Source organism: Chelonia mydas, chromosome 10 (genome assembly GCF_015237465.2).
Source record: "Chelonia mydas isolate rCheMyd1 chromosome 10, rCheMyd1.pri.v2, whole genome shotgun sequence".
In the NCBI taxonomy this organism is placed as follows: domain Eukaryota; kingdom Metazoa; phylum Chordata; order Testudines; family Cheloniidae; genus Chelonia; species Chelonia mydas.
In genome coordinates this window covers 45,122,551-45,133,567 of record NC_051250.2, presented here as the reverse complement: position 1 = coordinate 45,133,567, position 11,017 = coordinate 45,122,551, and positions in this window count along the sequence as shown.

Genomic DNA, 11,017 nt, shown 5'->3' with positions numbered 1-11,017 from the left:
ACACCTGTCTCTAGGCAGTTACTGAGAGTTTAGCAGCACCACCCCCTCATGCTGTGATGTGAGTTCCTCATACTGCTGCAAATAAGTCTGCCCATAGCTTGCTCACAAATCACAAGCTTCCTGCTATAAACAGTTTCCCCGTCTCTCTGCAGTTTTCTCTGTGTCCCTAGAAATCCATGCCTTTCAAATCTCCTTAGCAGCCCTCCCTTTGATCTGGGAGAGCCCACAGAAAGTCGACTTCACCAGTTCCTGATTAGACACATGTACCAGGGCCCTCGTTCCCCATTCTTCATGAAGGTTACTGGCACCAACAGTTAGACAAGTATCATTAATCTCGGCACTATGGTGTCATGAGTACAAACCCCATAGAGTAAAATCACAACTCTAGCACATGAAAAGAGCAAAAGTGATGAACTTTGGACTTAACTGGCTTCCTGAACATTCCTTGAGTACTAAAACCAATCCCTTTGGGTACTCTACCAGGACAGGCTCTCCTCCAGGTGCAACATATGTGGAGCCATTACCTGGAGCTGTATGGGACCAAACCCTCCAGTGGGTGAGTTGGAGGATGTGGGTGAGGTCAGCACTGTGGCAAACTTTACAGAGCTCATCAGCTCTCTGGTGAGCTCCCTAAGGAGCAGTTGAGTCCCCCAGAACTCACTGTACCTTCCTGATGTTTTACCTCAGAGTTCAGCCACTGGTCCTGGACACCACATCTCAAGCCAAAGGGGGCCAATGACCCATTTGATATCTTGCCGGTTCTGTTCTCCGGGTAGGATGAAACACGGTAACTTTGAGACACCAGGGAGAACAGGGCAAATACCAGATCTCTGGTGCTCTCCAGATAGGGAGAGAGGCCTTTATATGAGATTTGTGGCTCCATAGCGGAACTTTGTAGCCCAGGTCCCTTTGTACAAAACTTCTTGCCCTCAACTCCAGCTGTTGGAGCTCATGGGAATGGAGACCTGACAAGTGGCTTCTTCCAAGTGCGAGACACAGAAATGGGAAAGCAGGATGCAGCACAAGCAGAAAGAATGCTGGCAACAGAAAGCAAACTTCTGATATATCATCACTGCTGTAAAGAAAATACAGGCCAAAGGCCCTGGAGCCAGACCGGAGGACCCCTGAGGGCTGAATGCTTCTCCCTTGGCCTATCCAGCAAGTCTCCTCCCCCATGGGTTTGAAGTTCGCACCAGGCTGCCTGCAGGCCAAGCTCTTCTGCCCCTTGGGTTTGTATTAACCCTGGACTGCCAGCAGCCCGAGGTGTTCTTAAGCATGAACTCTTAGTCCTTCAGCTGGTCCCAGGTTAAGGAGAGTTCTTTTAAATTCTGTTCATCAACACCTCGTGCCTTCATTAAAATGTTGTGAAAGTGCTGATGACATGGTGCTCTATTGAGTCCTCACACCTTCGCACCAGCGTCACGGCTCTGCATGCAGCGGCACTTGTGACCAGCATTAGCTCAGTGACAAGACTCAACTGAAGGTTGTGGCAAGGGCTCTTGTGGTAACAGGGGGCTGTAGTACTGGGACGTTAAGAAGAGTTTTGAGGAAGCTGGTTGGCAGAGAGGATCAGTTGCCTCTTTGTCTGTTACTTAGAGGGTGGCCTATGCGCCAGCTATTGGCTTGTTTACACTGCAGCCATTACCGATTACTGCCAGCAGGTGTCAGCAATAGGGACAGCTGAACACGGCTGCATTCCAAGTGAAGCCAACTACAAACTAGCACTGGTTCAGCTGCAGTTGTTGCACAAGTGGAGGCAGGGGAGGCCTCAGTGAGCACTAGTGCAGATGGTGCAAATAGCCAATGGGGCCCCACTAGAGGAGAATAACAAAATAAGATGGTAAATTTCAACAAGTGCATGTGTGGGGAAAATAATCCCAACCATAGACCCTCCCTGGAAAGGGGAGAGTGGGACGCAATTGCTGAGGGAGATGAGGGTTGTGCTGTTACGAGCTGCTTACACAAAGGCAGAACACGGCACAGTGCGGAAGTAATTGGCACCCTCTGTCTTGCTGTAGTGTGGCCACATGGGATACTGGGCACCACATCTAGCCGGAAGAGAGAGAGAAACCTGAACTGAGGAGGAGTGTAATTGATCAGAAGGGTGTGTGTTGGAACTAAGGTGAAGTGGGGTGAAACGAAGCACAGCTTTGCTCCGCTAGTTCTCCACTGGTTTAGTGTCACTCAAAGAATATAGCCAGGAGCCATAAATGAGAAACTCCTCTAGGCTGCTGTAAATTACTTCAGGGCTGAAGCAGCACCAGTTTGAGAATGAGAGGGGTGTAGGAAGAACCCTGATGGCCCCCCTTTCCTGTGCTGAGGATCTGGCCCTATGTTCCTAATCATCTGACTGCAAAGAAAACCTTGAAAACATGAACTGAGTGGAAAAGATGTGGTAGTGTCTTCAGGCTGTCTGCAGCCTCAGGAAACAGTACCTCGGAGGTGTGGCCTGCTCCATTCATAGGAGTGGAGGTCATTTGTGAAACATGAAGAGAGATAAATGGCTGGCTACTTCAATGCTGCTGACTGCAGCAGAAACACACAGCAAATATAAGGAGTACTTGTGGCACCTTAGAGACTAACCGATTTATTGTTACAGCAAATATACTTACCCAAATCTCCAAGGTACCAAAAACCCCAACTGCCCTGTCAAGGCTGATTCCCCACTCTGGCACTTCGAGTGCAGAAGGTGGGGGCCTGCAACGATTCTGAAAATTAATACTGGCCACTCCAGGCTTGTATTAAGCTCCCAAGGGTTACAGCTTCTCTCTGACCTTGGATGGGTAGATGCTGCCACCACTCAACTGCAAAAAACCCCTTTGGAACCAGGAGAGTGCACTTGGGCATTTCTCCCTGTGGGGTACCCTCAAGCCCTTTCACTGCCCCCCGAGGAAGAGCTGAGAAAGAAAAACAAAGAAAATCAGCTGTTGCCACCAGCTAATTAAACAATATATGCACAAACCTCTTTGGGTTTTTTGCGTCCTATCTTGTTCTAAAAAAGGTAAATGTTATTAAAAACAAAAAGAAAGAAAATACATCTGGAACTTAGGCTATTGCTAGATTTAAAGAGAGCAAATATAATAATTAAATATCAAGAATGGTTTTCTTGAGGTCCAGCTTAATGGTTAAAAGCGAAACAAAAGCATTTAGGGCTTAGCACAGAGGAATCCACAAGCCAGTAAGGAGAAAAAAAAAAAAAAAGATGAACCTAATCGTGTCGTCTTAGACATTCCCTGATCTACTTACATATCTGGGGTTTCAGATAAGCAGTCTCTAGGTATGATCTGATAGTTTTTCATACCTGGCTTAAAGCTTCCTACAGCATAGTTCAGCCCCGTTCCTGCTCTGCATCTCGCTCTGGAGAACAACAGACAGACAGACAAGGGGAAAGTTTTTTTTCCAATTTTTAAAAGTTCTGGCCTTCCCATTGGCTCTTTTGGTCAGGTGCCCACTCCCTTCCTTTTACCTATGGACTTTTTAACCCTTTACAGATAAAGCAAGTAGAGAACAGCTTAACAGGGATTTTATATCTAACTGGCTGGCTGGGTGTCCATAAAAGGGAGCTGCCCCCTTCCCCCTCCCCGCATTCATTTATCACATGCCCCCACCCAGTTACCAAAAGCTCCAGCATTTCCCTGAGAACTCTTGCAGTACAGTTATGGGGGCTCAGGACAAGGATCTGTGTAGATTGAAAATGTGGAGGGAACATAAATGAAATTTAATACCAAAACAAGAGGGACTGTACTGAATGCAGTATTGATTTTAATAGTTGATTTGCTAAACATTTCAATTTTTAAAATATCATTGAAGCTGCCACAGAATTTCCAGTTTGCTGGACTAAGTGCCACAGCATCCGACGGCCTGCCCCAGAAGTCAGCACTCGGGGCCTTGGGCCTGGCTAGGGTGCTAATGCTCCGATGTTCCATAGGGTGTTTGTGCTGCTGCTTACTGGGTCCATGCTTTTATATTGAAATAAAAACTGCAAATGATGAAACAGTAGCTGAACTCTCCTTTCTGTGCAATGCCAGCGCTCGCTTCAGGGTGCCCGAGAGATCCAGGGGCTCAGTGCAGGTTAGGAGAGATGAAGACTGTCGATGAAACAGGAGTGGGATTTGTTTACAAACTACTCTAGTGCTGAAAGCCTGTTTCCCAAGTGTAGTCTGAGGACAGAGTTCTTGTTCCTCTGAACGCTTCTGGCTATGCAGAGTTACAGGCAGCCAGAATTCAGAGAGCAGTTTCTTCTTGGCTGTTTCATGGCCTGATTACAAGACAAATTGCATGAGCGGTTCAAGGCAAACACTTCCCAATTCAGCACAATTGACCAGCGCCTGGATGGAAAGGTACAAGCCCAGAGCTCTCTGGAGTAATGTGAGGAGATGTGTTTTGTTTATGGAACTGCATTGATTTCCATATGTTCATTGCTGACCCCAAAGATAAATCTGTAGAAGTGGAAGGTCTTTCTCTAGCAGAGAGGAGCTTGCAAGAAGCAATTTAGCAAACAAGCCAACGCGAGGAATGCAATCTGGCCTATAGATTGTAAACTCTTCAGGGCAGGGACTGTCTTTACTTTGTGTCTCCAGTGCCAGATATGTGATCAGCACTTAAAATAATAATCAGTAATCATTAAACTCGCATCCAGCCCTGCAGCTGATTTCTGAGGCCTTGAAGTGTATAAGCTGCTCAGGGTACCCTTTTCATGAGTACTTTCATCAGCTGAATTCCAGAAGCAAGTCTGTGAATAAATGTGTTTTGGTTTTATTGAGCAGAGATGTTTGTAAAAGCTGATTACATGTAACTCGGATGTAGCATTCCCCTTTGAGAATAGTTGCATGCTCAAACATTTAGTAGCTTGAGCAGAGCAAGTTGCAATGCGCTCTCTAGCGGTGGAGGGGATTTCAGTCTGGTCCTGCAGGCTGAGGGGACCTTGTTGGAGGCGGGGAAAAGGACCAAAGGACAGTGCTCCGCACCTTACTGTAGGCCTTTGTGTAACATAGCATGGTTCTGAACTGCTTGCTGCCCTGCCAGCAGAGCATGCATTTCCCAGTGCTCTACTCCTTCTGTTGCTGCTTCTAACTCCTTTTGTTTCTATTACTTGCCTCGCCAATTTTGTGGCATGCTATCTTAGCCGTCCAACAGCCGTGACCATAATTTGCAATGTTCTACATTTCTTATATCTATTCTTCTCCTTCAAGGCCACAGTCTCCGCCACTGCCTTACCGATTCCAGTCCCTGTCTCTCCACTTTCTTTTTTTAACGTATGTGGGCCACTTTTACTCGTTACCCAGCGCATCCATTCCTCATCAAACTCTAGGGATCTGACAGGAGGGGAAAAGGGATTCCCTAGTGTGACTGAGGTTCCGGGGGGGCCCACACTGAGGTTACTCAATTAGGGCAAAATGCAAAGAATGGGGCAGACAATCCCCAAAGCTTGTGGCTATTTTAATACTCCGATCCATGCAGCTAGCCACGAAACAGCTTCTATAATACCTTACTGGTTACACAGAAGCCAAAACACAGTTCCCTTAAAGCTCCCTCTCAGACAGCCAAGTCAAATGTGAAAGTTCCATCAATCTCAAAGGATTGGACACATTACCTCACCAGTTAATGAATATTCCAGATCTTACGCAAATAGACGCTTACAGCCAATTCCTGTTAACTAAACTAAAATTTATTAAAAAAGAAAAGGGAGAGAGTATTGGTTAAAACAGAGGTGGGCAAACTACGGCCTGCGGGCCACATCCGGCCCACGGGACCCTCCTGCCTGGCCCCTGAGCTCCTGGCCGGGGAGGCTAGCCCCCGGCCCCTCCCTTGCTGTCTCCCCTCCCCGGCAGCCTCACCTCACTGCCAGTGCAATGCTCTTGGTGGCGGGGCTGTGAGCTCCTGGGGCAGCACAGCTGCAGAGCCTGGCCTGACCCGGTGCTCTGTGCTGTGTGGTGGTGGCAGCGTGGCTGTAGTGCTGCCAGCCACCAGTGCTCCAGGCAGCGCAGTAAGGGGGCAGGGAGCAGGGGGGGTTGGATAAAGGGCAGGGGAGCTCGGGGTGATGGTCAGAGGGTGGCGGTGTAGATAGGGGTCAGGGTGGGAACAGGGGGTTGAATGGGGACAGAGGTCCCGGGGGGCAGTCAGGAAGGAGCGGGGGTTGGGTGGGGCAGCAGGGGGCAGTCAGGGGACAGGGAAAAGGGGTGGTTGGATGGGGCAAGGGTCCCGGGGGGGCAGTCAGGAATGAGGAAGGGCAGGATGGGGCGACGGGGTGCAGTTAGGGGCAGGGGTGTGTGTGGATGGGGCAGGGGCCTGGGGGACTGTCAGGGAACAGGGGGTGTTGGATAGGAGGTGGGGGCTGAGCAGACCCGACCTCCTCCTCTAACCGGTCCTCCATACAATTTCCGAAACCCGATGCAGCCCTCAGGCCAAAAAGTTTGCCCGCCCCTGGGTTAAAAGATCATTATGCAGACAGTTCTGAGATCGGTTTCATAGTAGAGATGGTGAGCTTTCGAGTTGCAAAGAGTTCTTAGAATTAGGCCATATTTTCAGTCCAAAGTTTCATACGCAGGGTGAGCCAGATGGGACTGGAGATCTCCATCTTGCAACTTAATGCATTCCCTGATAAAGCTTAAGCAGATTTGAGATTAAAAGGATCAGGACCCAAGAGACCTTTATACAGTTCCAGGCCTTCTCTTGACAGCACGGAGTCCTTAGGCAAACAATAGGCCATCATCAAGACTTTGAAGTAGACCTATTTCCTAAGCATCACCGTTAATTAGCTACATGGATTAACATAAGGCAATTGCCTGTTTTCCACCATTTGCAGTTGATCTGCAATATACTTCAAAGAGCAATCAATACAGAGATGTCATATTTACAGTTCATTTAAATGTTAAGATCTCCTTTTGATCTCTGAATTAAGAGAATGCAGCATAGAGAGGAACTGTTTGATTACACTGTCAACCTCTAACAATTAATATGCAAACACACCAAAACACAAACATCATCTACCAATATGTCCCTAGAGGTTGAATTTGGGTCATTTATCCTGCAGGATGCTTAACCCTTTCTGGCCATGTGTCACACCTACCTTGGAGCTTTCTGCCATCGAAGGCTGTGACCCTAACAGTGGGCAGCTCATCACTTACCAAATCCACAGTGGGGGTCACCAGCATTATGAGTGCTGCAGAGCATTCTTAAGGCTGCTACGTGCTGCTGGTTTTGGAGCTACAGTGTTTGCTGCACTAGCAGAGAGCGCAGCTTGCTGATTCAGCTGATTAGAGGTTGTTCCTAAACAGAGACCACAGGCTCAGTTCGGTGGCAACATCAGCAAAGCATGCACCTTGTCCAACAGGTCACAGGGACACCGACACATGTATGCCTGTGACTAGGTGTAGGCTCAGAACACCATGGTCCTGTCCCCTCGGCTGATACAAAGGTGCCCCTCCTGTAATTTCTCCTTTTACACACTGATACAAACAGGCTTCGTATTACACTCCATATGCTTTGACCCCTCCTATAACTTCTCCTTTACGCACTGATATAAATGCTTCGTATTACACTCCATATGCTTTTCATTATTACCCTGGTCCTTGTGCCTGCTAGTTGGAAAAAAACATCCTCATCCATTATCCTGTCCTTCCCTCCTTACCTTACGAGGGCTCGGTGTGTCCCTGTACAATCTCCTACAAATGTGTTCACGCCGTTATTTGAGAACTCTGGGTGTTCCTGTACTATCCTCTCCGGTCAGGAGTGTGCTTACTTGATGCTAGCTAATACCTAGTGAGTTGCTGTTCTGGCAAGGCCAGGTCTACTTGCGTTCACAGCCTTTGGTTCACACCGTTAGTTATGCCCAGGGCACCAGCAAGGCCTACTAGCAGGCCTGAAGCTTCCACAATTCCCTAAGCACCATTGGGATCGAGCATGGGTTGCTGCGTGGTGCCACGTGTGCAGGCGGTGTTGCTCTGGCCACAAGGATCCTCAATCCCCCCAATGAAGCCAACTGCCATTGCATCGCTGAACACCAGGGGCTGTAGGGTGAGTCTCTGCAGGTGTCAGGTATTCTCCTACCCTTGGGCGAGGGCTTATGCTGTTATCTTGCTGCAGGAGACTCACTCCAATGTGGCCAAGAAAGTCAGATGGCAGCTGGAGTGGGGGGACAGGTGCACTTCAGCCACAGTGCAGTTTTTGGGTGGGATGGTGACTGTTCTCTCCAGATGTGTCCAGCCATCTGCTGCACCTCTGGGTTTGTGGAGGGGCTGATCCTCAATGTTGTCAACATCTGCACTGGAGCAGGTGCAGTTCTATCAACAGGTATCCATCTTTCAGAGCCCCTCTGATTCTCAGGAGTGCAGGGTCCTGGTGGGAGATTTTAACCCACCCCGGATGTATGTGACTGCAACAGGAAAGAGAAGTGCCAGGCATCCACAGACTTCTTCGGGGAGATTGTCAACTGTCATTGTGTCTTTCTCTGGAAGGTGGCTGTAGATGGCTGTGGTTAAAGCTTTTGCATTTGCTGTGCAGAGCAGTGCAGACTTGGAGAGCACCTAGCAGGCTGCCTGGTGAAAGGCCTTTCTCCTTTCATGCACATTGATAATGCTGAGCTCGGAGAAAGTGAAATGGCTTAGACCTTCAGTGCCATAAACAAGGGAGTATTTTTATCTCCCAAACCTCTGACATTTCCAGGGCAATTGTTAGGGGGCTTATTCCTTCACCCACTTACTTCCCTGGTCCTTCTCGCATGAACAGAGAGCAACAATACCCGAAGTCCAAAGGTGCAAACAATTCGATGTTTATTGGGGTGAACTTCCAGCAAGCATGATTCCAGTTTCCTTCCTTAGTGTCCCCCTTCCCAGCTCTGACACCACAGAGCCTTACACCTGTGTCCCTGTTCCCATTCCTGCCCTTAGCCAAACATGATTCCAATTTCCCCACCCCCATTCCCTCTTCCCATTTCACCCCCCCACACACACTTCCTGATTGATTGCAGACTATATAGTAAAACTTGAGTTCTGCTTTGCTATACCTTAACCAATCATTTTACTGAAATTTAACTAACCAATCCTAACATATTGTAACATGATTATTTAACCAATTATATCCCACCACCTTAATTAGTTTACACCCAGCAAAATTAATTGTACAGCAGACAGAAACAATCACAGAACCAGACAGAGAGTATGCAGACAAACAATAGCAAAGTGGGAACTATAATGACAAAACAATACAGAAGTGAGGATTTCACATCCCAGCTATTGATAAGTGAGTTCTTGCCAGACAGGATGCTATCAAACTAAGTTTCCTTTTACATCTTCTAGGCACTTCCCTTTCTCTGGAGGTGATAGGCACTATCAGGACAGGATTGTATTCCTAGCAGCCCAATAGCACCTTCTTTCAATGTGACTAGTTTGGAATGTGAGGAAATGACCGGTCGCTTCCCAGCTTATGGCTGCCTCTGCTGCTTAGCCAAAGGCCTTAGCCTAAGAACAGGGCCTCAGACTGTCACAGTAAGAGAAGGGCCTTACACTGGCAGAGCGTGATTTTGATTCTTTCTTTGATACCTCTAACTAGCCAAGTGATAAGAATACACCTAAATTCTTAAAGTACAGGCCTTTGCAGACAGGCCTGAATATCTATATCCTAACAGCAATAAACTCAAAACATGGGTAATTGATGGCAATCTCTTCTCCAACCCACCCACCATCGTTGTGTTTCTACTTGGGGCCTTGTGTGACTTTCTCCTGTGGACAGGAGACACTCTTAGGAAGATGATCCTAAAAACCATGTCTTGCAGCTCGTTTGGGAGGAGCGATCTCCCAAGAACGAAGCCCTGAGCTCCCTTTGCTGTAGTGCAAATGGGCTGGTTACATGGGGAAAAGCTGGCTGAGTTTGAGAAATAAAGCCTGGTCCTGTTGCAAACATCAAAGAAAATCTATATAAGTTATTTCTCTAGGTCCTTTGATGTCTGCTGGGGCATCCCACAGACACCTTCCCCTGAACACACATTGCACAGAACTGACTGGCTGGGAGAGATCTAAGCCGTTATCACCATAATCCTTCTGCGAGGTGCCACAGCCAGCAACAAAGGCCAGATTTAATGTGTGGAGGGGTCCTTACTGAAATAAATCAGCCCACCCCAGAGGCAGACTCCTAGCTCTGGCTCAGGTAAATTAAAATAAAACATCCCAAGTCTCTCTTGCAGGTAGTTTTCCGCACTCACCTGCCCTCCAAGTCCTTGGGAACATGGAGCCACAGACAGCTTTTATCTGGGGAAAAGGAAACCAGTGAAAAGAAACACAAATTCCCAGTGTATCTGTTTGTGTACAGGGAACTGAGCAACCTCAAAACAAACCAGCAGGTCAAGGCTCCCAGTCCCAACAATGTCTCTCCAGCCTGTGGAAGTAACCCAATGCTGAACTGTATTATACTGTTCAGCCACTAGGTGGCACTGTGTGTAACAGACCTTATTGAAACTGCTCAGCAGGCCTGGCAGAGCATTAAAGGATCTAATGCTGAGCACATCATGTAAGGGGGCTCTGGGACCATCCTGATCTGGTCACAGAGGGGATCCAGAACAGTGGCTCTCCAGGAAGCACACCCACCACCACCCCACTCTCCAGTCAGATTAATCTCAGAGGTAGTCGAGGGCATCCAGGACAGTGCAGTGACTTCACCTCTGCTCCCCTCAGCTAGGTGGACTGGGGGGCTTGTGAAATCAGGTTGACTGGGATGAATTATATTCCTATCCTTTGATTCTGTATTAAGTGAATTTCACCTTTCCACAGTTTAGCCTAGGACTGATATCAGGCTTCCAGCCAATAGTTACCCAGGTCATCCTGCTTGCTCCGTTTGAATATTGGCACCACCTTAGCAGTCTTCGGGAATCTCCCTGGAATTCCAAGATTTATTATGGAAACAATTGAGGGTCCATATTGGCTCACTTCTTGCCCAGTGAGGAATTGGCCAACGGCAGAAGTCCTGCCCTTCTCCAATGGCTTCACAGCAGGGCCAGCCCTTTCCAAGCTTTGCTCTAAGTGTC